We start from the raw sequence: 23,476 nt of genomic DNA, 5'->3' as shown, positions 1-23,476 counted from the left end.
TTGTGAGCTGCTTTATGCCTATTTGCTTTGTAGTAATCAACAGAGGGGAGAATACAGCACAGAACTGCAGAAAGCTATTTGGAGCTGTTTTGTTCTTTTGGACTTTTTCTGAATGTCTCTGAGCAGTGCAATTTTTGAAATGAGGAGAGGAAGTGGTAAGTAGAATGAGAGTTGCAGTACATTTCCCAGGGAAGAAGCGTTGAGGAGCTAGTTCAGCTTCAACAGTGCTCAGGAGTTGGCAGAGGCAGTTGGCACCCCCATTTTCCTACATTGTTGAGAAGCAAGTCAGCTGCTTTAATTAAGGATTGTGTGGATGAGAATCTCAGGTATAATCTCAAGAACACAAGTGTGGAAATGATTAAGATAAGCTTGAAGATGTACACTCTTTCATAAAATTCCAGTAATTTATAGAGTTGGACATGGGGCAGAATTGTATAATATTTTATGTAAAAAGTGATCTTGGCTCTGGTCCTCACCTCAGTCCTCACCAATCAACACCAAAGATTTTACAACAGCAGATGCTAACACCTATGGCTGGAAAAATATCAGAGAAGAGTTATGAGGTTGGAGTTAAATAGAAGTTTCTTTTTCTTCAGAAAGTTGGGATAAATACTGCTTATATTGAATACATTTGTAATTTTCTAGGCAAAAGTCCAACCATGCTGTAAAACAAAATAGGCTTTTTGGAAAAAAGCAAAGTATAAGGAGAAAAAGACTTGTTAACCACAACTGATCAGAATCATAATCAATATACAATAATTAAAAATAAGTTCCTGAAATGGCTGAAACATAATGACTGTTTGATTACTATTATAAAGCAACACACATGGGTTTTGCCTTTCTACATCAGAATAGATTGGATTTATTGATCTCATAAAGCAGTTATTTTGGCACTATGTCAGTATAATTTGATTTTAAATGAAAATAAATGTTTATGTGTGGATTTTAATAAATGTGTAATTTAATAATAAAACAATAAAATAATAAAACATTAATTCTAATGTTATATATTACTTCCACTCTTCATGGTATTCTAGAAAGTGCTAGAGGTTTGGACTCAGAGAATCGTGTGTTCAGAACTCAGTGAGTCATTTTCTTCTTTGAACTTTTTTTGTTTACATGAAAATTGAAATAATACCACAATAATAATAAAATGAGAATTACATGAAATGATACATATGAATACCTGGCACACAGATGAGGTTTAATAAATGCTAATGCCCTTTCCCATTTTAAATAATAAGAAATATATATCAAATTCTATTCTAAAATTTAACTTTTTTATCCTAATTAATTTTTTCCTTGGTAATATATTTAAAATAATTAGAGTCAAACAACAAAATTATATAAGACTTGCTAGGCCGGGCGCGGTGGCTCACGCCTGTAATCCCAGCACTTTGGGAGGCCGAGGCAGGTGGATCTCGAGGTCAAGAGATCAAGACCATCCTGGTCAACATGGTGAAACCTCGTCTCTACTAAAAATACAAAAAATTAGCTGGGCATGGTGGCGCGTGCCTGTAATCCCAGCTACTCAGGAGGCTGAGGCAGGAGAATTGCCTGAACCCAGGAGGCAGAGGTTGCGGTGAGCCGAGATCGCGCCATTACACTCCAGCCTGGGTAACATGAGTGAAACTCCGTCTCAAAAAAAAAAAAAAAAAAAAAAGACTTGCTATGTTTCCTCTAAAGACTTAGTTTGATTTTCTTCTTTTAAAAATTGAAGGAAAAGAAAATTGGCCCAATGTAACCTCTACAACTTAGAGGAAAGACAGATGATTAAAGTTAATCCAGCATAAAATCACAGCTTTTAAGCCTTGGACAATGGGATCTACTAGAATTGTAAGAGAATATAAACATAGTGTAGCAGAGGTATTAAAAATATTGGAGAAAGGAAGGTAGACATTTCTTGATATTGAGAATTGATACTTTCTGAAAGAATTTTACAAAGAGTAGATTTGGCATAGATCATTAAGTTTTGTAGGCAGTGAAGGTTGCCAGGGGGTTTTGTTTTTCTTGCTGGGCCATCACTTATTGTCTCCCACTGGATTTTAAACTTACAGCTCTAGAGTATACTAAATTAAGCTATTATTTCTGTTTGAGGAATCCCCATGTTTTTATAAGACTACTGAGCACTTAATGGCCTTTACAACGCCAAAGAACAATGACAGGTGGGAGTAGGGAGTGGTTTGGATTTAGGGACTGTGTGGGACCATGAATTTCCAACAGTGAGGTGACCCCTGGGCCACATTGAGCTGTTCACAGCAATGCAGACATGCAGGGTTTCTGCAGATAGAGGGACTCACCAGATGATCCTCAAGATGTTTTTATCCTTTCATCTCACGATATGGTTGGATATTTTAATATAATGATATTACTTTTTTCCCCCTTTAACAGAATGGCTTAGACCCAAGTCTACTAAAAAAGAAATCAGACTTTCTGTAAAAACAGAATCTTAACTTTTTTCTTAGCAAAATAATCTAACACTTAGATATAAATGGAAGACTCTCTAATTTCAGCTTTTGAATAGATTTTTATTACTGGATGGGGATTATGGAATGGAGAAAAATATAATGAAATTTGGAGTTGCAAGGAAGATCTCAACCAACTGAGAAAGTTCAAACCTGGGAAAGGCAGGACCCTCACTGCTTCCTATCATCCAAAGCACAATACACAGTCTTAGTTCATAAAGACAGTAATACCAGAACACAGCAGAATTTTTGTCCTGCAGTTTAACTGGCTCAGCGTTACTGAAGCACTGGGATTTGCTGTCACTTTCTGGGTATTAGAGTGGGTTTCAAAATACTTGTTACTACAGTAATTTTCATTCCATAAATCTGAATTTCTTGTTAAAGTAGCATTATGTCAAAATAAAACTTTCATGATATTTGTGATTCTCTGAGGAAGTACCTTGTGCTTCTGCTTCTGAAGTCGTGTGTGTGTGTGTGTGTGTGTGTGTGTGTAAAGTTAGCCACTAATAAAAATTTATTCTCTGACATATTTCTGTAGTATAATGGCTGTCTGCATTTAAGGGCCACAGAACAACAGAATCTTAAAATCAATTTTCTTTGAAGTTCTATGAAGTAGCCTTTTGCTCTAATTGCTTATTTACTTCAACCAGTAAAGACAAGTCATTCATTTAGAATACAATACTCTCCAATTTCAGAGAAATCAAGGGAATCTGACTGAAATTGATCAAAATAAAATAAATCCAACAGAACAATAGTAGCTAAATTATAGGTTCTACACTGAATTTTTTCATAACAGTGCTGTATTTGACTTTATTCAAGGCCTGAAATAGAAGGAGTAGTGGAATCAAAACAAAAGAAAATCTTTTTGCCAATCATACTCAGCAAATTTTGCTCTTTTTGGCAGTGGATACTTATAGAAAAAATAATAGGTATTTTTAAGTAGCTTTGAGGTATATTTTCACTTTGCTCCATATAATCAAGTCCCTTTTGAAAATAAATATGAGTTTTTTGTTTTTGACAGGGGCTCACTCTGCCACCCAGGCTGGAGTTCAGTGACACAATCATAGCTCACAGTAGCCTCTACTTCCCAGGCTCAAGAGATCCTCCTGAGTAGCTAGGACCACAGGTGTGTGACATCATGCCTGGCTAATATTTTTATTTTTTATAGAGATGGGTTTTCTCCCTGTGTTGCCCAGGTTGGTCTTGAACTCCTGGGCTCAGGCATTCTCCAGTGCTTGACTACTAAAGTGCTGGGATTATAGGCATGAGCCACCACACTTGGCCTTCTTTTCTTTTGTTATTATCTTGTTTTACATGCCTAATTTAAGCTTTAACCTAAAGGTGTTAGACAATGTTAAATTTAGAATATGCAATATAGAGGAAATACAGTTTAATGTCAGGTATTGTCTTTGTAACATTTAAAAACTGTGAATGTACTTTCACTTGTTTTAGGTTTAGAGCTCTGAATATTTTTGTAGAACTATAAATATTAATTCTAGACATTCATACCAAACGAAGTATTTTTCCTTAATTGGAAGATTGTAAAATGACATGGTGAGTACAAGGGAGAGGACAGAGAGGAAGACCAGGTTCAAACTGGTGAAACTGATTTATGCTAAACATTTCCTAGTTTTATGTGAAAGAAGCTGCAATTTTCTTTAGGTTATAGTGTCCCTTTTTTCGTCACCAAATCACTTTTCTCATCAGTTTCTGTCCAAATTTCTCATAATTCTGCCACCTTAGAAAGTTAGCTCTTTCTTCTTGTCCCTATCTCCACACAAATATTTAGAGTTGTCTTCATAACATATACAATTTTGTATTCAGCCTTTTTCATTACAAATTTTTGCATTATCTCATGGACTTCTTTAATTCTTTCAAATATTATTAAAATTTAAGTCAAGTAAAAAAGTATGATATTTATTTACCCACACTTAGTGAAGAACTAAAAAAGTATGGGTACTGCTGAGGCCACATATGACTACCTTTGATTGCATTCTTTGCTCTCTTCCCAAGAGGTAACCTCTACATAAAATTTAGTGTTTTTTTTTTTTTATGCACATTCCTTTATGCTTTTATTGCACATAGTGTCTTCTTGGGGATTTTTTAGACTTTGTCTTCTTAAGAAAACCCTCACACATCACAGAGAAATCTTAACAGCTCTTTGAACTTTCATGCTGTAGAGTCAAAATCACCTAACTTTAAAACCACAGAAGAGTAGTAAATGCACCATACGTGATTTGTCACTCAAATTACCAAGCCATCCCATATGCCCAGAAATCCATGCCACTTGTATTTAATGTAGGTCAGCATTTACACACTCTATCCTTGGAGTAATTCTCAGTTTACAAAAGTGATACTGTTCAGGCAGTCTCTCACCTTCTTCCCTTGTCTAATTGGTACTCTCTTTCCTTGGAACTGTTTGAAAGTCAGATAAGATACTAAGTCAGAAAAATATAAGAAAAGAAGCAAAAATCCTGCTTTCTAACACCATCACAGTCATTCTGAAATACAATAAATCAGAATTACTATTCCTGAATATTCTCAAATGTGTAACCCGTAGAAATAAGTATAATAAAGGTATACTTTAGCTGACTTTCTTCTGAGAGTGAGATATCTCGTTTATTGTCATAGCGAAACCCAAATAATCACTTTTTACATTTACTACTTAATTTTGCTTACTCATCTAAAGACTTGATTATTTATTTTTTTAGTAACCTTGCCTTTTGTGAAATAAAATAAGCATCAGAAGGGAGAATTCAGATGTTGTGATGCATCCTAAAATGTTTGTTAGCATTCATCCTACTTTTTTGACCCACGATATACAGTAAGAGATTTTCACCACCAAGGCCATAACCAGTATATAAAAGGGGATGTGAACACAGACATATATTTCCAAAAGTATACGAGGTTAATAGTCAGATGCTTTTTTTCTTTCTTTCTTGGTTCATTTAACAGTAATGTTACAATGGGATGCTGTTGACAGATTCCTGGTTTCTTTTGTTCTGCACCAAAAGTGTGACTTCACTGTAGTACCACTGGCAAGATGATAAATAGTTTTAGTTATTGTTAGCTGTGAGACAAACATATCATTCAGCCTCAAGATGTGACTGCTAATCATCAAAATGAAGCTTCCAGTGAGCAAACATGCTGATTTACAGTATAAGAAGGATACAGGTTGACTATTTTTCCGCATTTCAATTGATTAATATCACCTTTGTTTACAAGTTTGAATTGAGTTATTGTCTTATTATAATATCTGATGGGTTTTCTTCAGTTTCAGACAAAATTGAATTTTGATACATGCTACTAAATATCTGTTAAGGCTAATTTCAACAAAATTGTCTTTTGTGCCCTAAACCTTTAAGATAATTTATTCGGCTGTGAACACACAGAGACTCTCTTATCAAGTTGCTGGAAGCTATTTTTATTAGCAACATGGTCTCCTTTGGAAATGGAGCTGAAGCTAACATTAGCAAGTTTTGATTTGAGATTTCCTAAAGTTAATTTAAAGATGAATCATGGGTATACCCAAGGAAAAATAGAATATTTTTATACTGTGTAAATACATTTTGTAATATTGTTACTTAGATAAAGCTAAAATGTAGGGCAAACAAATGAGAAACTGAATTAATTAACTTGAATAGATAGCATTTTTCTTCTACATCAGGCAGAGTAATTGGCATAAAAAATTTTAGAAGTATTCCTATCGTTAAAAGCTTTTGGAAGGATTTCTACTATTAGTAGTGTATATCTCTTCATCAAAAAATGGTTTTGAGTTATTGACCAATCCTTTTTACAGCATTAGAAAATACATGTTTCCATCATTGGGACTTGATAAAAATATTGAATAGAACTCATGTAGTTTCAGCACAAATAACTCAGAAATCACAAGGATTGGCAGAACATTTGTGCTTGGTAAGGTAATGGTTTGATAATGTAAATGCCCTTTTAAAGAAAGCACAATGACAAAGAAAAAAACATTCCCTGGGTATATTAAAATCAATATGCAGCTACAAGATTCTGCAGGCCAACAAAGCCTGAGATTCCTTTTTGGGCTCCTGTTTTCAACACTGAATGGGTTTGCATCACAATATTCAGAGGCAATTAAATACACCTGTGCTATTGAAAATTGGAATTGCAAATATTAGTAGGAAAAATATGTGCCACAAGGCAGAATTGTTTTCTGTGTCTCTCGATGTCCTGCATGATTATGTTATAGAAAGTCATGGCAGTCATCTGCTTTTAACGTTTAACTGAAATCCATGCTTTCAAACTGCAAAATGTGTCATTTTCCAAAGCCACCAGGGGTTGCAGATCCCTTATCTCTCACCTTAGAACACAGTTAAGCCTCCATTCATTTTGTATTCTAGGGATATATTTTAATTCAAGCACTGTTTAAAGTTGGGATAATCATAATCTTGGTAATTAATTTATGATTACGCATTCTCCTATTAACATACTTTAGTGTACATTATATTATTAGGCATCTGTCTAATAATGTGGCTGAGCAAATCTATATAGAAATCCACATTATCCACTATAATACATAAGCAGTGAGACTTATCAGTATACGTCAGTTTCTTCTCAGCAGATCCAACACTCTCTCCTGGGACAAAACTGCATATACAGCAAATGTAAGGGCACCTCATTTTAAGAAATCTTTCAGTTCTACAAACAGTCTTATAGAAGGCCATTACTCTTGCGAAAAATGTTCCTGGCTACATAGACATTCTTATTTCTTACTCTTTGCTAAGAGAATGCTGATTTTGTTCCATTATTATGCAAGATTCATTTACTCATGAATAGTAGGCCCTTTTCCCAGATGTGCGGGATGGCTTATGATCAAATTAAATCAGTTTTGTACAGGCATACCTAACAGCTATTGCAAGCTCGGTTGCAGACCACCACAATAAAGTGAATATTGCAATAAAGTGAGTCACATGAATATTTTGGTTTCACAGTGCATATAAAAGTTCTGTTTACACTATACTGTATCTTGTTAGGTATCTAACAGCATTATGTCTAAACTTAGGCTGTGTAGCTATGAAACCTAGGCTCTTAACTAACATGCTCTACTATGTCATAAATCAGTAAATTTTTGCTCTTCACATATCCATATATAGATATATAGATATACATCTGTCTATTATCTATCCATCATGTATCTTGCTAAGAAAAAAATATTCAACTACCATAACACTGTTATTGGAAAAAACAAGATAAAACTCCATTAGAAGATATTTATCAGTAACTATACAGCTAGTTGAAGTCAGCATGTTAGAGAAATTTTGAATCAATGTTTCCAAAGCATGGAGGTTGGCAGGTTTTCCTCCATAACACAGAAGAGCAAAGTATATTTTATAAATTAAAAATCCTGATGCCTCAACCACTAACAGCTTGTGTTCTACTCACTTGGGGTTAAGTCAAGATTGAATACACTTTTTACTGTCCATGGAAAGATGCAAGTATCTATAGCCCAGATCTCTTCACTTGGTGAATGCTGAACTTCTATAAGTAGAAGTTATAAACCTCAGACAATGCATTCAGACAATGACCACAGAGAGTGATTATCCATGGAAGTACAACTTCACCTACCAACTTATTCCTTATTGGAAGACTATTTTCCTACCTGTACTTGTTGACTAGATAAGGAAGCATCTAGATTTGATGACTCTGGAGGCTTATTTTGACTCAAATTTCCATTTTCTCTTATCTGAGCAAATTCTATTTATTTTCTGGGGAGATTTCCTCATTTAACTTTCCTGAATTTGGATTTTGAAGTTTTAATTGAATTTTATTTTTCTCCACATTCACATACATTGTTTGATATAAGCAATCAAATCCCTCTCTGGAAAAATAATGCTTTCTCATTGCTAATCAGGGTATTTAGATAATTAATGATTCTTCCCTTCTTTAAGGGTGGATATAAGTCTCAGGTCTGGTGAGTCAGGACATTCCTTTCTCCAGGGAAAAATAATTAGTCCGTAGATGAGTACAGGACCCAAGTCAATATTAGTAGTACTAGGACTTGAGACTATTGTGACAAATTCTAGAATTAGAAAAGTCAACAGAAGAGTAGAAATTTTGCTGTCTTCTTTACTGATGTATTTCCAAGTAGAGTACAATGCTGGCACATGGTAAGCACTCAACATATTTGTTGAGTGAATGAAAAGTCACTTTATGCTGAGCTGCTCTGCTGGTTGAACGGAAACCTTGAGCTGCCAGACAGCCAGTATGTAGAGGACACCTGCCTAAGAGTGATGTTAAGACCTGAAGAAATCCAAGCCAAAAGATGGAAAAAGTAAAAACTAAATGCTGATAACATAAGTTGAGCTTTGGTGTTCAGCTTTGTGGAAGCCAGGGTAGGTGGCTACTTCTTAATTCTTAAACAACAACAACAAAAAAATCCCCTTAACACTTACACAGGTTGAAATTGAGTTCCTCCCACCTAAAATACAATTCATAGATCAGCCCATTTATCATATGAAGATGCTTCTAGTTCTGGTCTACTATAACAAAATGACTAGATTGCATCATCCTAAAATAACTGACTTGACCATGTTGTTCATAGATATTTTATTATTGCTGCAGTATAAATTATAAATACAACTCCAAAGATATAAAAACATCTCCAGAGATAAAAAAAAGTTGTTCACGAGAATTACACTCAAATTTAAAATATTTTAAGTGATTTATTCTTGCTGGACTCAAGAAAGTTAACATATCTGAGGGTGATTCAACTTGAGTGTTCCAGGAAAGCCCTTAATAAGAACATGAGGAATATGTTTACATACTGGAATTGAATTTATTAACAAAGGGTGAGAAAGAACAAGAAATAAGATCTTTCTTTTACTGGGAAGTATCATATTCTGGAAGTCAGACATACCCAGACATGACCCTTTTTTCCCTGGAAGGACTACTAGAAGGGATGTTTAGCTCTTGTCCTGAATCCTCCTTTTATCTACACAGTGGTATTTCTTGTCACCCACTTATAGATTTTGTATCTTCCTAGACACATATTATCTGTAAGACTTTGGGTAAGTTAATTTCTCTAAAACGGAAATAATGATAATATTCATCTTATAGAATTGCATGGATGATTCAGGTAAAGTGCTTGATAATCACTAAATTAATGATAATGATCATATTACAGGTTCCAGACCCAAACCTTTTTATTTTTAATTTGGTCTGGGGATTTTAAGGAGTTCTAGATTTCTTAATTTGCCTTATTCTGATTTGGAGATTCACTTCTGATGTTGGGGTTCAAAACATTGATATTTTACATTCTAGTCTAATTACTAAAATGGGCTTTATTCTTCTAAACTGGTATTAATATGAAAAGTCTTAAATTCTGTTTTTTCAGGACTAGGGACCAAACCTTTTGTTGATTCATTGATAGGAGTAAAATCATCCCCAAGGCTGGACTGCTGCTGCTGGCTGTCACGTTACCTGCCTGTCTATCTCTAAATGACCAGACCCTTGTTTCTACCTTCTTCCTGGAGTTACTTATCACTTACTTCTGGCTCAAAATGTTTTGATGCAATCTCCTTAAAAAAAAGCCAATAGCTTTTGGTCTTTCTCCGACTACCTGACTGGGCAGCTAGTCTAGTCCTCCATAGAGTCGTGTATGTGCTACATAGTCTGTCTCCTCTGGATGCATTTGATTTCTCACTGTTCACACTTCCAACTCTTCGGATGGAAGATTAAGAAAGAGATAAAGAAAAGAGGGAATAATTTGTACGGTGGTTGCCCTTCAACAACTCTAAGCTGGAAAAGCCATATGCTTGAGAGATAGAACACATGCTTGAGAGTCAAAAGTAGCTAAAACACATGCAGAGAAATAAAATCAGTTTATTCTGTCAAAGATCTTCTACTTCTAAAAACATAGAATTAATTTCATAAATTTTTAAAGGTTCAATTTTTTCCGATTTTCTGTACAATCAGTTATGTGTTAGAATCAATTTCATCTATCACCTCCTTTGCAAGACTAACTCTCAATTAGAATGTCAAGGGTCTCCAGTTGATTTCAACTTTTGGCCCAGAGGTGTTTGTGTAAGGTCTGAAATCTGTTATGTTCCAGAATCAAGCCTTTCTTGCCTCTTTGCATTTTGTTAAACATACCATTTACTCATGTCTTTCATTTTTATCTTCAGTTAATTTAGCCTTCTCCATCTTCTTTGGTACTCATTTACATTCTATCCACTGCCAAATTCCTGTCCGTGGCATTTTTGAAACTTAAGACTTTTTCATTTTCACAAACACCATACTCCTCCTTCCTTTTGATATTTCCATGCCTAAATTGCTATAATTATTTCCAAAGCACACATACCCCAGAACTTAAAGTAAAATAAAAAAAAGCTATAACAAGAAAATTATCATTTTTCTTGATTAAAAATGACTATACATTTTTTGAATATATTATCATGTTCAAAAAGTTCTCTTGTTAGTTTTCTTTTAATTTAATTGGAGACTATTCTGTGTTTTCCTATACATGGTGATATTTTGTGCAATGTTGGGGTTATTATTTGTGAGTTTGTTTCATAGACCTTGATTTTGTGATGGATGAAGTACACTGATATGTAAAAAAAAAAATAATAATTTCCAAACAAGGAGATAAGAAAGGTCTCTAGCATTGATACTATTGTCAAAATATTTTTTTTTGCATACGTTTATTTTTTTCTTTTTAAGAATGTCAGATACAATAGAGGTTCTCCATCACCTGCACAACCCAATCTCTCCCTCTATTGATTCCTAGTTTCTTTTTAATATATTTTATTTTTATTTTTTTATAGAAATGTACCATTTTATTACAAAGAGGCTCACAAAAATGAAAATAGTATCTCAGGAAAACTAGACTACCAACCTCCACCTGCAGAATTAGGGGAAGACAGAGGGCAGGCAGTGTGACTTTCTTGGCTCACTTGAGACCAGTGGGAAGGTATGAAAACAGAAGCAATCTAATAATGGCTGATGTTACCTTAGGAGCCTGAAAAGAACAGGAGATCCTTGAAGACCCAGCCACCCCTTCTATAATGTTCAATAAGGGCACCTTTCCAAAGCTACTAAGCAGGCACTTGGCATTTCAGGATTTTGTCATGGTTGTATAAAAGTATCCCTTTCACTTAGACCTGGCTCCCTCTGTGGTTCAAAGTTAAGATGGGTGGCAAGGCAGTTCCTGAAAGAACAGTACAGCTGCCTTGGGCTCAGAGCCTTGGTTTCTGTCCCTAGAGATATTTATATTTAATAAATTTTTATATAAATACACAGAGAAATAGAACATATAAAATCTGAGGGGTTGGAGGAGAAAGGTGAGGGACTTGGCAGGAAGCCAAAGCTGGAGAGGTCTGCTCAGGCCAACTTGACCTCCTCCTTGACCCCTTTGACTTCTGGCTTCTCCTCCTTGGTTTTCTCCTCTTCTGTGACTTCTTTCTTCTCCTCTGGCTCTTTCTCTTTTTCATCCTCTGTTTTGACTCTCTGGGCTTTTTTTGAAGTTGGAAGAGTTCTTGCGGCCCCCCTCTCCCTCCTCTTCAGAGTCTGAGAACTCTTCCTCACAGGCAATTCATTTGTCAGAGGAGCAGATCGAGATGCGCTTGTCAGGGTCTTTTTCGTCCTCATCGCCACTCTCCTCAGGGATGGCGTCCTCAGGAATCGCCTGCATTTGGACCCCAGGTGCATGCGGCAGCATCCTCAGGTTCTCAAACAGTCACTGTTCGATCTTCTCCAGGTACTCATTCGTGTTCTGGTTAGTCACATTGGGAGGACTGATGTGGAGCTTGAAATCTGGTCCAAAGTATTCGAAGTAGTAGTTGTATGGAAGCTCATTAGGGATCTCCGTATCCAGGACCACAGCTGTCTCGTGCATCCAGCACCAGGCGACATTATGAATGGTGTAACCACCTCCTCCCAGCATCAGCATAGGCAGGTTAAAGCTCTTGACAAATTCCACACACTTGGCATGCCCTTCGATGGTCAGATTGAAGCAACCTAACCGATCCCCAGATAGGGAGTCTGAGCCACAGTGTAAGACCACTGCACTAGGCTGGAACATCTCCATTACTTTGGACATGACCGGCTTGAAAATGGCCTCGTAGGACTCGTCATCAATCCCATCTCAGAGCGGGTAGTTAACAGCATAATACTTGCCTTTGCCAGCCCCGATATCCCGTAGGTCCCCAGTTCCTGGGAAGCACTCTCCATACTTATGAAAGGACACAGTCATGACCCGGTCCGTGGTATAGAAGGCCTTTTCCACACCGTCGCCATGGTGAATATCAATGTCCACATACAGCACCCTCTGGCGATACTTTAGCAGTTCCAGGATGGCCAAGACAACATCATTGACGTAACAGAAGCCAGATGCCTCGGACTTCTTTGCATGGTGCAGGCCCCCAGCCCACTTCACAGCGATGTCCGTCTGCTGCGTATTAAGTTTCACGGCACTTGCCACAGAACCACCAGTAGACAACTGACAGAACTCAAACAGGCCATCGAATGCTGGACAGTCCTCACCAACGTTGGATCTCTGCATCTGCTTGCTGTACTCGGACATGTTATCTGGACGGATGGAGCGCAAGAATTTAATGTAGTCATCGCTGTGGTTCTTGGTCATCTCAGCATTGGCTTTGTGAGGGCGACAGATTTCCATTTTTCAGTAGAGACCATAGTTGAGCAGCAAATTATGAGTCATTCGGTGAGGCTTCATTGGGTGGCCTTGTCCATAATAGTAATTTCCGACATCCCTGTCGTAGTAGTGACACACTTTCCTCCGGGTGCCCTACGTCTGCGCCATCTTGCTCGCCTCCCGTCCCTCCCGTCAGTCGGTCCATCCGCCCTCCCGCCCGCGGCTCCGCTCAGCGTCCAATATATTTTTATTTTAAGCAATCTAATTTTACTGTACCCTTTATCCATCTCACTTATTCCACTTACTATTAAATTCTGTCTTTTGGATATAAAAATCATCTTCTCAACTCTCCATTAATGGAGTAGTCACTTAAAGTTTTTTTTTTTCAGAAATGTCATTGGTTTGCATCAACGTTATGTAATTAGTTCAACTGCTTTAATGTGGGGCATCCTAAGGGAGATTTAAATGGACTGTGTTAACTGGGTCAAACGGGCTTAATTCTTTCTGTCTAAGTGAACTTTAAAAAATTGAATTAACCATTTGGACTATTCTTTGCTATTTGTTCTAACCAATAAGGTCTTTATTGACCTTCATTTTCTGAATACCCAACTGAAGATGTTCTTTTTTAAGAGAAATATTTTCAGCAGCCAAGATGGCTCTTATTACTTTTATACTTTGTGTTTCTTCATTGTGCATCTTCCCAGATTTTTACTGTAGCTTCCTGTGGTTTTTGAAATACTGCTCTGGAAGCTGTTTCTCAACTCTTATATATATTTTCTTTTCCTGTATAACTGTGACCCTTTTAAGCATCTATGTGTGTGTGCTATAAGCACCTATGGTATTGTAGGTGTCTTCCCCTGACACTGTTGTGTACTCTAGAAGATTGTTTAGTTCACAGCAGGCACTCATTAAATGTTTACTGATCCATGGCCAATGTGTAGGTGGTTGCAAAACAGTCTACCATGTGTTAAGGGAATATGTTAACATCCATCCCAATTGCAGGTGGGATGCTAATAATACTGGGGCTTCAGTAATTTCCCATAAATTGTTTCTCTCATAAGGAAGAATTGTGTGTCATTGTCTTTGCTTGTGTTACTTTGCATTATACTCTATATATCCCAATAGTAGCATGTTAGTTCTAGGCCAAGAATGTTTAAAAACAATATTATAAAGTCTAATGATAAGAAAAGTCATCTCTGCCTCATGAGTAATACTTATTAGATCGTTTTTAACTTCAGATATCTTTTGAAAAGCAGTGAACTGAAAGTACCGGTAAATGTGAGAAATGAGGATGCGTTTTCTATACAGGTAAGAAAAGATGCCTGATCATACTTGACTTTTGAGTATCCTTCCTAAAATTTTAATATCTGCTCTATAAAAACCATACACTGGAAAGTCACACACGATAAACTAATCATTAAATGTAACTATCTGTATTTTTCCCAACCTCTATGACACTTGGAATCAGAAACAAATTTAAAATTTTTAATTAAAAAAATCTTTCATCCTTTGAATTGCTTGCTTTTATTCTTTGATTTCTCAGCAACTATACATCTTTACTTCTGTTGCTTTACCTCTGTAACACCCCCAACACATGAATATTCTGTCAACCTTATATTGAACCATTAAGTTCTAGCCACTGGGATGGATAAGAGTGATAAAAAGAAATCAAGACATCATCTTAATTTTCCAGAAAATCATAATAGTTGAAATAAAAGAGGAAAATGACTTGGATTCCAGATAGAATTAAGGATAATTGCCTCAGAGGCTACTGTGGTCTGAATGTGTCCCCCAAAATTCATGTGTTGAAACTTCATCACCAATATGATAGTTGTAAAAGGCAAGGTATTTAGGAAGTGATTAAGTCAGGAAGGCTCCTCCCTTGTGAATGGGATTAATGCCTTATAAAAGAGGCTTCACACAGTATTTGTCCCTTTTGCCCTTCTACCTGCCACCATGTGAGGAGATAGTGTTCAAGGCGCCATCTTAGAAGCAAGGGCCAGGCCCCTAAGCAGACATTGAACCTGTTGGTACCTTGATCTTGGACTTACCAGCCTCCAAAACTGTGAGCAATAAATATATGTTCTTTATAAATTATTCAGTCTAACATATTTTGTTGTAGCAGCAGTAATGGACTAAGACGGAGGCAAAAGTTTAAAAACTTGTGGAAATTCAGAGGAAGAAGGGAAGAACTGGAAAACTGGAATGGATTTATAAAGGTGATATCATGAAAGATGTGCAAAATTCATATATGCAAAGCTGGTGGGTGAGAGAGATGCAATGTGAATAAAAGAGCAGAGGTGAAAATCAGTACCATATTGGAAAAGAGAACAATATCTTTTTTACAAATTGCCTTGTCTTTTGAAATTGATCACTAATACATCTACTGGTCTTCACAATCTGTTCTCCATTAAGTCTTTTGCATAATTTCCATAAAATATTTTAATCTTATGATTAAAATACCAGTAAAAATCTTTAATAACTCCCTACTTTTAAAATAAAAAATAATCTACTCTAAATTGACATTAAAAGAACTTTATGTTTAGATGCTAAACATGTGTCCCATACTATGGTGCAGGGGTTGATTTTCTGCCACCAAACTGATCTATGCTTCTCAATTATGCCCTGTTCAGGCCACATCTAAGCATTTGCTGATGTGGTTTCCTTTCCTGAAATAAAAAAGGTGTTAGTTTACTGGTATATATTCTTTTTACTTTTCATGAAATCCTCTTGAACTACTCTGTAAAACATTTCAAGAACTGATGAAATCATGTACTATGTTCATTTAGTATCTCACCTATATTTATCCAACTATGTGATCTGTAAGAAATCATGTTGAGTGTAATTAGACAGTGATAGAAGCTAGTTTGAGAGATTTCTCCTGAGTTACTCCCCCAAACAGCTTGCTTTGGCCATAGGATTAGCAAAATTGCATAATTATTTTCTGTGTTATTTTTCTTTTTTTGCTACAATGCTTTGGGATTATATTTTTCTTCTTGTAAACATTACTTCTCAAAAGTTCTGCACAAATACATATATAATGAAGTTCTTATGAAGTTAAAGCCAGGCTAGAAATTTATGTTTGAGTTTTCAAGCAAAAGCAAAGTGATATTTTTTAAAGCATGGCTTCTGCACAAAGGTATGACAATTTCAGAGCCATTCCTTCGGCAAGAAAACTCATTGCTCATACCTTATCTTGTAGCCATAATAGCTATCATTCTAGTGGAAAAAATTTTCAGGAATTGCATTACTTGCCAAGACAGCTACCAACTTCATCAGGTAAAGTTTTTGAGTAACTTTGAAAGTTCTCATTCCATTCTTGTCACATAGAAAAAGAAACTACAGATAGAAATCTCAGTTGAAAAAAAGAGCCATTCAAAAGTCAAATTAGAAGCCCAGCTTCCCTAGCTCAACAAATACTAAATCGAGATGTATAGAAACTTATAGGGGAAGGCTAATATAAGTGTGGATCATTTTAGCTTTTTTATTTTCTTTTTTTTTGAGACAGGGTCTTGCTCCGTCATCCAGGCTGGAGTGCAGTGGAGTGATCTTGGCTCAATGCAACCTCTGCCTCCTGGGTTCAAGTGATTCTTCTGCCTCAGCCTCCTGAGTGGCTGGGACTATAGGCGGGCGTCACCACACCTGGCTAATATTTTTTTTGTATTTTTAGTACAGATGGGGTTTTCCCATGTTGGCCAGGCTGTTCTTGAACTCCTGGAATCAGGTGATCTGCCTACCTTGGCCTCCCAAAGTGCTGGAATTACGGGTATGAGCCACCACACCTGGCCATCACTTTAGCTTTATAATCAAAATTTGAAGTTTCTTATGGCAGTGTAGAAAAAAATGAAAGTTTCTAAGGAGGAAAAAAAATGCAAAAGGACTATGAAAGAAATAATGTGGAAAGTTCTTGAGGATCAAGATTACCAAAAGAGACAAAAAAGGCTTAGCAAGTTGTAAAGTAAATGAGAGTATGGCATGTGGAAAGCCAATGATAATCATGAAGGTATTAATAAAAGCACCTTAATTTTCGGGCAGGAAAAGAGAACACTAATAATTATCAGTATGCAGTCTTTCAGTGAAGTACTTTATAGTGCCCAGAATGGAATCAAGGTGAATTGATCAATTGTTTTAACACATTTGAAAAATGTGGTGTAAGAGCTCATTATGAAACTGGTAAAACATATAACAACTTTCTTTTACTTTATGATAGAGTATATAGGATTATGCTTTTCATGTCAAAAAATTTACACCACATTCTAAGCTCTATTAGATATAATTTAGCCACCCCATCCTGTATTTCCTTCCTTCCTTCCTCCCTCCCTCCCTCCCTTCCTTCCTTCTCACCATCTTTTCTTCTTCTCTTTTTTTCCTTCCCTCCTTTCCTCCTTTCTTACTTTTTATGCTATGCAAATTTTTAATGTTACCTTTTTTCTACTTGGAAGACTCTGTGAACTTTGTTTTCCATTTCTGAGATAAGGATACTCAGTATATTTAAGGAGTAGAGGTTTCAAATCAACATTACAGTTAAGACTTATCTTTAAAGTGACAACTCTGCCACTCTGGAGTGACTTTAGTTTTAGAGACTTCCTGTTTGCCAGTAAGAATGCTTTATGATGCTTGAATTTGGAAGCAGAGAAAAGGAATCTGATTTTTTGCACTGAGTCTCCAACTATGGCAACTCTTGCTCCCAAGGAAGGTCCTCAAATTTATTCTAACTGTGATGAGTTTATTTTATAATTTATTTTAATACATAAATACAAAAGGGATCTAATAAATATTCTTCTCTTAATTTACCAGCAAAGTTGCATCAATGTGAAAATATGCCCTGTACTTGATGTTTTGCTTGACACTGAAGTGTGAGAAGGCATGTGGCTGTGCTAGAGTAATTTAAGAAATTCACTTTAATAAGTCATAAAGAAAACAAACATAAAAAAATGATAAAATGGGAACATTTTGGAGACCATTTGATATGGTTTGGCTGTGTCCCCACTCAAATCTCATCTTGAATTGTAGCTCCCATAATCCCTATATGTTGTGGGAGGGACCTGATAAGATGTAATTGAATCATGGGGCAGGGTTTTCCCCTTCTGTTCTTGTGATAGTGAATAAGTTTCATGAGATTTGATGGTTTTATAAAGGGCAGTTCCCCTGCACACGCTCTCTTGCCTGCTGCCATGTAAGATGTAGATGTGCTCTACTCCTCCTTCGCCTTCTCTCATGATTGTGAGGCCTCCCCAGCCATATGGAACTATGAGTCCATTAAACCTCGTTTTCTTTATAAATTATCCAGTCTCGGGTATTTCTTCATAGTAGCATAAAAATGGACTAATATGCCATTTTAGGAAAAAGGAGTAAGGTACAATATTCAATGAAAAGTTACATAAGTTATACACAAGTACAATACAAGTTACATATTAAATATGACACACAGTCTTCCACTGGCATTTTGGGAGGAGTAAGCAGTCTGTAGTAGCAGAGAACCTGGTTGGTTCAAGAACTTAGTTTTGGCTTAGTTTTGAATCCTGCCCTGCTACGTGGCAGTTGAATAATCTTGGTTAATAAATTTATCTTGAATTTCTGATCTTCAATTTCTTGTCTTCAATTTCTGAAACTGTTGTACTTCTGTGTTGAAGCCATGCTTTAAAAAAATATCACTTTGCTTGTGGCTTGAAAAGTCAATTTCTGCCTGTGTATTACTAGGTGCATACTCAGTCAATGGTGGCTATTAGGACAATCAAGCTCCAGTACATAAATTGGCATTTTAAGCACACAGCAGAGGAGCCTCTCATTGCAAAAGGGCTTCTGGCCAGAGTTTTCCTGGTCCTCACACAATCGAAAGTAGACCTAAGTAGCCCAAGAGAAGATGATAAGTAGATGAAACCTAGCTTCCCAAGCCGCTCTATAACCCTCTTCTTAAGTGGCATTCTCTCCTTTAGGAGCAGTGATTGACAATGATCCTGGGCAAGATGGTAAAGTCATCTCAGCATTTGTACACAGGGACTTAGGTGATCCACACACAACTCATCCATTATATTGGTTTCCTATGGCTGCTGTAACAAATGACCACAAACTGGGTGGCTGAAAACAACAGAAATTTATTCTATCACAGTTTTAGAGGCTCCAACTCTGAAATCAAGGTATTAGAGGGCTATGCTGTCTCTGAATGCTCTAGGAGAGACTTTGTTCTGTGCCTTTCTCTTAGTTTCTGGTGCTGCCAGCAATTCTTGGTGTTCCTTGGCTTATAGATGTATTACTCTAATCTCTGCTTCCACTGCCACATGGTCTTCTCCCTATGTCTCTCTATCTCCTCTAAGGACACTGGTCATATTGGATTAAGGGCCATCTTACTTCATTATCTCACCTTAACTTGATTAGATCTTCAAAAAAAAATGTGATCTATTTTCAAATAAGGTCACATTTGCAGACAGGTACCAAGGGTTAGTACTTGAATATGTGGTATGGGGCACATGATTTGACCCGCAACACACATTATCTACTTTTGAGTTTAAAAAATACATTTCTAATTCCTTAATGCAGATACATTTTTTTCTTTTTACCAGCAACAATTATTTTGTACTTAGTCATTTTCCTATGCTTTATAAAAACGTGAACTTTTATGTTTTGGGAAACATATTCAAAAGTTTTCAGCATAGGCTAGACACGGTGGCTTAAACCTGTAACCCCAGCACTTTGGGAGGCCGAGGTGGGTGGATCACCTGAGGCCAGGAGTTAGAGACCAGTCTGGCCAACATGGCAAAACCCCATCTGTACTAAAAATACAAAAAAATTAGCCAGGTGTGCTGGCATGCACCTGTAGTCCCAGCTACTCGGGAGGCTGAGGCAGGAGAATCACTTGAACCAGGGAGGTGGAGGCTGCAATGAGCTGAGATCATGCCACTGCACTCCAGCCTGGGAGACAGAGCGAGATGCCATCTCAACAACAACAACGACAACAACAAAAACAAAGAAAAAAAAAGTTGCCAGTGTAAATCATTCCTCAGTAAACAAATCATTTTTTTTCCTAGAATCTTTCCTCAGGATTTTACTTACCATTTGTTTTTGTTTTTGTTTTGAGACACAGTCTCACGCTGTTGCCCAGGGTGAAGCACAGTGGCACTATCACAATTCACTGCAGCCTTGACTTCCTGGGCTCAAGCAATCCTCCCACCTCAGTCTCCTGAGTAGCAGGGACTAAAGGTATGTGCCCATGATACTGGTTTTAAATTTTTTATAGAGATGGGGTTTTGTTATGTTGCCCAGGCTGGTCTCAAACTCCGGGGCTCAAGCTACTCTCATGCCATGGACTCCTAAATTGTTGGGATCAGGTGTGAACCATTGTGCCCAGCCCTTTTTTAAATAAAATATTCTCCACTACATTTTTGTTTTTTTAGATGCATATTTCTTATAAAAGACAGTATCAACACCTTGCAATATATAATTATTTTTTAAAAAGTGAATGTGTTAAGCTAGCAATTTCTAATAACCAATCCCATGTGTACTAGCTCACAATTTCAAGTTGTACATGTGAAATCATATTAAGCACAGAAACTCTACTTCTTCCTAATCACTTTTTATTTTAAGCAAAAGTTTGGAATTGGAACCATGTCTCTAATCGGAATCTATGTTGTTTTCATAGTCTTGGACATAGACTTTCCAGAACCTGTTGATGTGAACTGATCACCATCAGCAAAATATAACCTATGAAGTTTTCACTAGACTGAGGATGATTAATAGTAAACTGATATAGCTTTCATATTCTTTTTAAACAATGCTCAGACTCTAAAGAATCTGCACTGGAAGATCTGACCACTATAATAATCATGCTGCTGCTAACCCTGCAAAACTACACTATTTTGGTGGCTACAATGGAATGACATCAAAAAGAAGAAAAGAAAATGGAATAAGATGCTTTCCAGTTCAAATCCTTTAAATTTTGTAAAAGATAAGAGCAGTGCAATTTGACGTTATTTAGATAAAAGGTAATCTCTATTGCCTTTTCATAAAGTAAAAAATCCTTTTGTTCCCTCTCATATGTTCATTCTCTTTCCAAATCTTTGGTAAGCAGAATTCTATTAATAAGATGGTTTTCAAGACTCCACCCTTTCCTGCATACATGCCCTGTGTAAGCCTTCTCCCTGAGTATGGGAAAGGTCTGTGACTATAATGGATTGTGCTATGTGGCAAAGGTGAAAGGATTTTGCAGATGTAATTGAAGTCCCAAATAAGTTGTATTGCAGTTCATCAAAAGGGAGACGTCCTGGGAGAGTCCAGCTGAAAGCCCTTAAAGCATGGCTAGGCCCTTCCTGAGATGAGAGAGCTGTGCCACTGACCTTGAAGAAGCAGTCACGATGTTGTAAACTGCATAAGGAGGAGCTGTCTTTAGGAACTGAGGATCTCGATCCTATAACTTCAAAGAACAGAATTTCTGCCACAAGGTCTGAAAGAGCTTGGAAAAAAGCCCTGACTCCCTCTTCTGAGGTCTAGTTGACATTTTGATGGCAGCCTTGTGTGAGACCCTGAGCAGAGGACCCTGTTAGACTGTGCTTGGATTCCTGATCCAGGTAAACTGTGAGATAATAAATATGTGTTGTTTTAAGTCACTAAGATTGTAGCAAATGTTTTTTTTTTTTTAACAAACTTTATTTTTTAGAATAGGTTTAGATTTACAGAAACGTTAAGATAGCACAGAGATTTCTCATATACCTCATACCTGGTTTTCCCTATTATGAATGTCTACATTAATATAGCACACTTATTACAGTGAATGAACAAACATAAATACATTATTATTAACTAAAGTCTGTATTTCATTAAGATTTTCTGGGGTCTTCCATTCCAGGACTCCACATTACATTTAGATGTCATGTGTTCTTAGGCTTCTCTTGGCTATAAGAGTTTCTCAGATTTTCTATGCTCTTGATGACCTTGACAGTTTTGAGAAGCACTGGTCAAGTATTTTCAAAATGTCTCTACATTGGGATTTGTCTGATATTTTTCTCATGATTATACTAGGGCTATGAGTTATGCATAGTTTGCGATAAAATTTTATGCAGCAATAGAAAATTAATATATCTCCACAAGTCAATTTTTACATATATTTATAATAGAGAAACATAGTCTCTAAAATTATTTCAATCCAAAAGTAATTATTTAGTGTCTGCTCTATAGGAACAGTACATATTAAATGTCCATTTCTGTCACCAAAGAATGTGGGATAATCTGGAAGAATAAGGCAAATAATTGGAACATAAAAATAAAATTGGCAAGTGTTATATGCATGAGGCTTATGGAGAATTCCAAAGACAGGGAGACTGTGATCAAAGAAACCTGGGAAATATCACAAATATGTTAATGTGGTCTTAGCAATGCACTTTATAGTCAAAGCAAATTAGCAATATGAATATATCCAAAAGGATTTCTCACATTCAAGATTATCAGATTGTCATCAACATTTCTGTCCCAGGTTCACAAGTAACTTCTGTTGCAAAAAATATGAGGGATTAAGGCTGGGCATGGTGGCTCACACCTGTAATCCCAGCACTTTGGGAGGCCAAGGTGGGCAGATCACCTGAGGTCAGGAGTTTGAGACCAGCCTGACCAACATGGAGAAACCCAATCACTACTAAAAATACAAAATTAGCTAGGCATGGTGGTACATGCCTGTAATCCCAGCTACTTGGGAGGCTAAGAGAGGAGAATTGTTTGGAAGTAGGCAAGAGAGTTAGCTCTGCCTTTGGTAATAAAAAACTGTTATTTTCATTTCATTCTATTCACTACTGCAACACTTACCCAATTGCCCTGCATCTTGTTAAGTGCATGAGCTGTAATTCTATTTGTCCTCTTATGGGAGAGAACAGTTGAGCTTACTGCTTTCATGTTCTCACTCTGTTTTCTCACTTCTTAACTCCTCAACCTGCACCCTGCAAGTTGTCTTCTGATTACAGCTCCCTAATGAAACAAGGCTTTCCAAGGTCAACAAAGAGCTCTAAATCCACTGGCTTTTTTTTTTTTTAGGCATAATCTTCATTGATCTCTCTGAAGCATTTGCCATGCCTGAATGCTTATATGTCTAGTTATTTCTTTAATGGTCCAAAAAGAAAAAAACATTAAGTTGGGTCATACTCTGTTCCTTAAAGCCCACAGAGGATTAGAGTTTGGAGCATGAATCCTGCTTAGGATGGCATTAAATGTTCTTAGAAAATGGGGTCACACACTTTCTCTTCTAGCCATACCACTAAATGACTAAATGTATCCTACAGTAAGTTGTAGGATATACAATATACTGTACATCAAGCAATCACACCAACCTCACTGTTAAGCACAAAACTCTGATGATACTCACCTCATTCGATGTAGAATGACTTTTTTTTTTTTTTTTTTTTTTTTTTTT

General features: G+C 36.6%; 1 protein-coding gene and 1 pseudogene across 7 annotated transcripts in view; both read right to left on the bottom strand.

Moving 5' to 3' along the window:
• The window catches only part of SYT1 (synaptotagmin 1), a 566,059-nt gene that overhangs the window by 182,695 nt on the left and 359,888 nt on the right, over positions 1-23,476 (bottom strand). The gene's annotated exons all lie outside the window — the stretch shown is intronic.
• On the bottom strand, positions 11,247-13,254 carry LOC116563619 (annotated as a pseudogene). The gene has a single exon (XR_004274485.1). The product of XR_004274485.1 is annotated as a histone deacetylase 1 pseudogene (transcript).

Source organism: Sapajus apella, unplaced genomic scaffold (genome assembly GCF_009761245.1).
Source record: "Sapajus apella isolate SASKATOON/1434 unplaced genomic scaffold, GSC_monkey_1.0 scaffold2, whole genome shotgun sequence".
Taxonomy (NCBI): domain Eukaryota; kingdom Metazoa; phylum Chordata; class Mammalia; order Primates; family Cebidae; genus Sapajus; species Sapajus apella.
The sequence above is the reverse complement of the archived record's forward strand: the minus strand, read 5'-3'. Positions and strand labels throughout refer to the sequence as shown.